We start from the raw sequence: 6,200 nt of genomic DNA, 5'->3' as shown, positions 1-6,200 counted from the left end.
AGAATGTCTTAATGTTTTACCATTTGTTTTTTTTCATTTTCTTTCTTTTCTCCTTATTTCTTGGTCGTGAAACCTTATTTTTTTTTTTTTTTTGGGGGGGGGTCTTCAATGGCCCCAAGTGCTCTATTCATACGCCAGTATATGTAATGAGATGCTGCATATACCATTTCCTTTCCTTTGGCTGGCCTTTCTGAAAGTAAGGAACGGGTTTAGCAATGATCAATTCGATCAAATTGATTATGTTCATTGAAATTCATATCAATTTACCTCCTTAAGCATTTTACTACTTTATTATGAAATAAACCCTATAAACAATGTCAAATTATTCGCCTTTCACTAAATTTCTCATTTAAATGTACAAATAAAGACTCTATAGGCCTATAATTTTCATTAAACATTTATTTGTTAAGGAATACATATGAATTTGGCCAGAAGGATTATATTAGACCTAAGGTAGAGACTTACTCGGCAACGCATTTATTAAGTGCACAATAACTTGGTTTACTTCTGCACTTAGTTATACATGTATGTACAGTGTATGCTTGTAAATAATATTCATGACTCATCTTGTATACTATGTTCTAATTTGTGCCAAAATTAAAGAAAAACAAGAACATACATATTTCCGTTACCCTGACTGTTTTTTTTAAATTTGATAAAAATTCCCTCATTACAGAAAGAGGTGTGTCAGTAAACAAGGAATATCAAAACAGTTGCCGAATTCAGAAGCAGTTTATATTGAAACAAAGTTGGCATAAGAAGCTGCAGGATATGAAAAACATTTTGTTTAAACATCGCGCGTTTTTATTTAGGAGAATAAGTATAATGGTAACACATAATGTTTGAAGAATGTAATTTTATGATTTAATTTGATCGCCATTAGATTGAACTTTTTAGTCAAAAAATATTTGTTAGAAGTTTGGACTAAAGAAATTTTTGAAATACCTACAAATATCTAAAGGGGTTTGGCACTTTTAATTAATAAAAAACTGTTAATTAATGTGCAAAGGAAAGAAAGAAGGATAATGCATGTACGAAACAAGCGCTAACGTCTACACACATAATGTCACACCACAATTTGATTATAGGTGATAAACCCACTACATTAAAAAAAATACATTTCAATTATCATTGAAATTAATGAACTTGGGAAATTACATGATATTTTCAATTGATCTATTTTGCGAAAATGTTTGAACGTCAAAATTTAAATTTCTGATCACCCGAGACATAGTTCATTTCGAGAGTGGATCTATAATCTTTATATCGAACAAAACATAAAAAGAGCAGCTGAAAGCCGAAGTAGAATAAATGCTTTGCAAGGAAAGATATTGGATAAAATAAGGAGCGAAACGGTTCATCCAAACATCTCCCTTTCAGGTTTAGTATTTCAATGCGTATCCACGAGCCGGACAGAGTTCGATGTTCATTTGATATCATGTTTTAATGGCCTATGACAGCAAAACCTATCGTTCTATCATTTCTTCTCTAAAGTCTTTGTGTGACAAAATATAAATTACACGACGAGGGAAATCCTTGGTGTAATCACGCGAAAAAAATATGCCTCAGTAAAGTTTGTTCAACGATCGGAGGATAGAGACAGAGGAAAGCAAAAAGAAAAGAAAACACTTGATACGGAGCCAAGCTGGTTGAACAACATAACCGACACTTGTAAATATAAGACAGGACAAATAATAAGAGAAGGTAAAAGAGGAGAAAAGGAAGAGGAAAGAGAATGTTAAGATGACGAGGATGAAGAGAAAAAGAGGGAACTGAATATTCTACGCACGACCTGCTTGCGAAGGTAGGAGCTTTAATAGCTCGGTGAAGATGCGAAGCGCGGGAAACCGGCCTGTCACAAATTTGATTATCGTCTGCCGGAGCAGGCATAGGCGCGTTTTTCCTTTCTCCCGTTGACCTATTGTCAGCGAGATTTGCCTTTCGAGTTGGTCACACACTTGAATCGACGCCGACTTGAAAGCTTTTTACCTTCCTTATATCAACCACATTACTAGTTTTCCACCTTCAACTTTCTCCCTTCATCTCCCTTTTGTTATTCGTTAGTCTCCGCTTTCTCGGTTTTTTTTCGCTCCCTATGTCATGATGACCATTAAAGTACAGGTTAGCATGGTTAGTTACGAAAAAAATAGCTAACTTATATCTTGAAATGTTATTAAAACAGTGTATATATTATATACATAACAGCAACAGCATCAGAAGCAAAGTAAAAGTGAACAGAGCAATAAAAGGAAAACGAAAGGAATATGCAAAATAAATTTCCCTATTTCCAACCGATGTTTGGTCTTTATTTTATTTTGGGTGATGTTCTGGTGCCCGATTCACAACGACTTATAATGTTCTATTATGGAAACCTCAATGGTAACAAAGCATTACCGTAATGGAAATGAAACGGGGAACGGAGCCCTCGTTTATCATGAACTCTCCTTGTTATGTGCTGTGATATCAGAATAAGCTAAATTCACTAATCAGCACAAGTTAATTTTAAAACATAAAAAGGGTCAATTAACATTTTTTTAGCTTACAGGATTCGTGTGGCCCAAAATGAACCAACATGAAACAGGAAAATGCTTATTTTGTATTATGCCAATGTGAGTCAAAGAGCCTTTCTGCATGTTTTTAGGCACGTAAGGGAATTTAAGAATGAGGACATTGTGGATGATTCATAAACTGTCGTGCTTAAAGTCATTCGTAACTTGCGAATAGTTTTATGAAACACCCAACGATTATAACCGTCTCTGTGGCGCAATCGGTTAGCGCGTTCGGCTGTTAACCGAAAGGTTGGTGGTTCAAGCCCACCCAGGGACGGAATGTTTTTGCTTGAAAAAAAAAATTGAGATTCAAGGTAATGTTTCAATTTCGGATTACATATTCCTGTCTTCATTCAGATTGCAAATGATAAGTAGCTAAAACAGTGGACACTCATTTTAAGCTCAACTCTTCCATATACCCCCTTTGGTAACTCGATTTCGTGGATTCAAAAAATGCAAATTAGTTCATGATTTTTAAAGAATACGGGCGTTGTCTCATTATTCCATCCCTGATTTCTTCTCGATGTCATCCTCTTTCATTTTTTTCTTTACTTATTTTTGTCATCCTCTTACGCTGTTATTTCACCCTTCTTACGTTTTCTCCATCTCACTCCATTCCATTACCCCCCACACGCCCAACATCCATCACTCTTACCCCTCTCTTTCTCACCCCTTCCTACCACCGTCTGCCTATCTCTCCCCCTCTCTTTCTTTCTTTTATAAACACACACACACTCTCTTTCTTAACATCTCCCTCTCTATCTTCCTCATCCTTCCTCTCTCTTGGCTCAATTGTTCCTCTCAATGGTCTTTTATTGTGTATGTAAACACACATTGAAGTGGCTTTTAAGAGAAGGTGTTTACTGCTCTTAGAGCATGCATGCCTTGCCTCTCTTGTATTCCAAGTAGCAAAGGGAAGTACATGTGCGCAAAGAGAAAAGCAAAGTCTCAATGGTTTCCAGTTAACACAACAGCATTGACTGTCTGAGACGTGATGCCTCTCCAAAAGAGAAAGCATAAATCACTCTTCTGACTGCCGAAAGGGTATTTTTCTGTTACATTTAATACACCGCGATTAAATTCATTTTAAACAAACGAGCTGTAGTTCCATGTAAGAAAATAATTCAATGTTTTATAAAACATGAATATATTGAAAATGAATAAATGAATTCATAAATTAATTAATAGATAAATGAAGAAAAAAAAGATGACTGAATAAACTATAGGTAGTTGAATTGATTTACCAAAAATGGCTGAAAGCATCGATACATAATTACGAATTGCAACATCAATAATGACAATGCTGATAAAAAAAAACACATTATGCATACGTCTGTCTATTAATTGTACTGTCTGTATGTTCATTAATTTATATTAGTATGCTATTATCATCAATTTCTTCCAACTTTTTCAACTAATTTAATTCACTCATTCATTGATTTTATCATCATTCATTAAGGGAGGGGGGGGGAGTAAATTTCGGTAACTAAATGTCCATGTGAATTTTCAACTATCATTTTCAGCTTAACAAATAGCATCTGAACATCATGATACATAAGGAAAAGTTTAACACATAAAGAAAAATCCGAAGAATGACCTCGAAAAGTTCAACTTTTCCTTATTTGCAACCCACACAGTTTAACTTTCATGATCGTATCTTGATACATATTCACTCCTGATATCCAAAATAGTAATTATCTCTGATATATATTATAAAAAGTATAATGACCCCCCAAAAAACAAGCTTCCACTTTTCGAAATGAAAATCGTTTAATTCATTTTTTTCTGAATAATGATATGGAAATAATTGATGCATAAAATGAAAAGAAAAAGTTTCAAAGTTTTCTTTTTTTCAAACTTTGAAAACAGCAGTTGTTTATAAGTTGCTTTCGGGCGATTTAATTTTGACCGAAAGTCGTCCATTCTGCGACTCTAGACATTTTATGCAATCATATTTCGCCTGAGGAGTACTACGCAATAAAAATCAACATAGAATACTAGAAAAAAATAACGCGTGAATAAAAGATGATCTCATTAGTCAAACGTTAACACATGTAGCTATGCTTTGATTGAATTATTTTTTAATGAATTCTTACATCACCGGAGGCAGATTTGCACATCTCACTAAAATAATTGCATTCTGTCCTAAAAATGTCACCATCTTGAAAATTGGTTTAGAATTGTCATTTTCGAAATGTCCTTTAAGAATCATTATAATACGTGTTGTTGGAGGAGATGTAATGTAAAACGTTAAACTAGACGATCAATAAGTATCCATGACCGTATCACTCAGCTTGTGTAGCTGCTCAGTTAAGTGAAACCTTCTATTTCTGAAATATAAACCCTAACTCAAAGATCTTGTTGCCGCGATAGAATCGAGAAGAAACAAAAGGTAACAGGATGGAAGAAGTGGTTAAATACTCATTAAATGCCCGCAAACAAAACTATTTCCCGTGTCGGGGAGAGAAGGGAGACAAGTCGAAAGGACCCTCATCTTTTATTAAAATATGAGAATATCTAGGAGGGAGGTTGTCAAAGAGGTAGATTGGAGTGTGGAGGAGAGGGCTGTACATACCCGGGAGGTGTAACGGGTGGAGGCGGGAAGAATTTGCATGAAGCGTGATGATGTTGGAGAAAAGACGGAGAGGAATGAAAAAAAAATGGGCCAATTATACTCGTTGCTGAAATCACATAGCGGAGGGTAGACCCCTGTGACGATGTTGACAAGCCTGGAGGTCCTCTCGCAAAGGAAACAGCCTTCAGTCTGTGAGTCAATACCCTGGGTGTGAATACAGCTACAACAAATATTAATCCTTACACTACCAGTTTAAACCATATCACTGCTTCAAGTCAACATGAAGTGACTCCTCCAAAGATTCAAAGAGTTAATCTTCTCCGAGATCCACTATGAAGTACGACAAAGACACATACATCATCGTAAGATTGAAGACGATGAAAACGTAGAATATGTTTTATTATTTTGATAGAATCCACTAGCGAAGAATCATGAAAACAAGGAATATAATTTACTAGTCAGAAATTTCGGTGAGGAATGTTGAAAGCAAATAAACGTGATTTATTCAACAAACAATATGGTCTGTGTAGGGTAATTATCACACCAAATTATGAGGGGTTAAAATATAAAACGCTCTTTCATAATTGCACTTTATTTGAATGTGGGTATGATTTGTTGATTTAATAACAAGACGACAAGACGAAAATTTCATCATCAAAACATGGCGCTCAGTTAATCCGTTTAAACTTTATTTTAAACGGATTTAATGAACACAGCTCAATAATGAACGATTTCTCGTGATGAAATTACTTGTTGCAAGTTTTTATTTATGTTTAAGATATTAAAGGGGTGTTTATTGAGCACAAAGTAATCACACAAAGGTCAGACCCAGGTCTTATTAAAAGATAGAGTTACTTGATGAGATCAACATTTCGTGATCATGGAATGGTTTTAAGACGAACAAAAAAATCAGGTATGTATGTATTCAGCAAACAATTCTGCAGAAATTGCAGAAGTGGTTTACCATACACCAAGCGTTAATCATGATAATTAAGCAACGTATCACATGATCTTAACTGAATAGTTTAAATTCATATTATATTTATAAATATGTCTCCCTCCTAAGGACCGCTTAT

General features: G+C 34.8%; 1 non-coding gene across 1 annotated transcript; it reads left to right on the top strand.

The window, feature by feature from the left end:
* The first annotated feature begins 2,752 nt into the window (after positions 1–2,752).
* TRNAN-GUU lies at positions 2,753–2,826 on the top strand. Its single transcript has one exon. It is a non-coding gene; the product is annotated as a tRNA-Asn (tRNA).
* Positions 2,827–6,200: the final 3,374 nt, after the last annotated feature.

This window comes from Lytechinus variegatus, chromosome 1 (genome assembly GCF_018143015.1).
Source record: "Lytechinus variegatus isolate NC3 chromosome 1, Lvar_3.0, whole genome shotgun sequence".
NCBI lineage: Eukaryota > Metazoa > Echinodermata > Echinoidea > Temnopleuroida > Toxopneustidae > Lytechinus > Lytechinus variegatus.
This window is presented reverse-complemented; position numbering and strand designations above follow the sequence as displayed.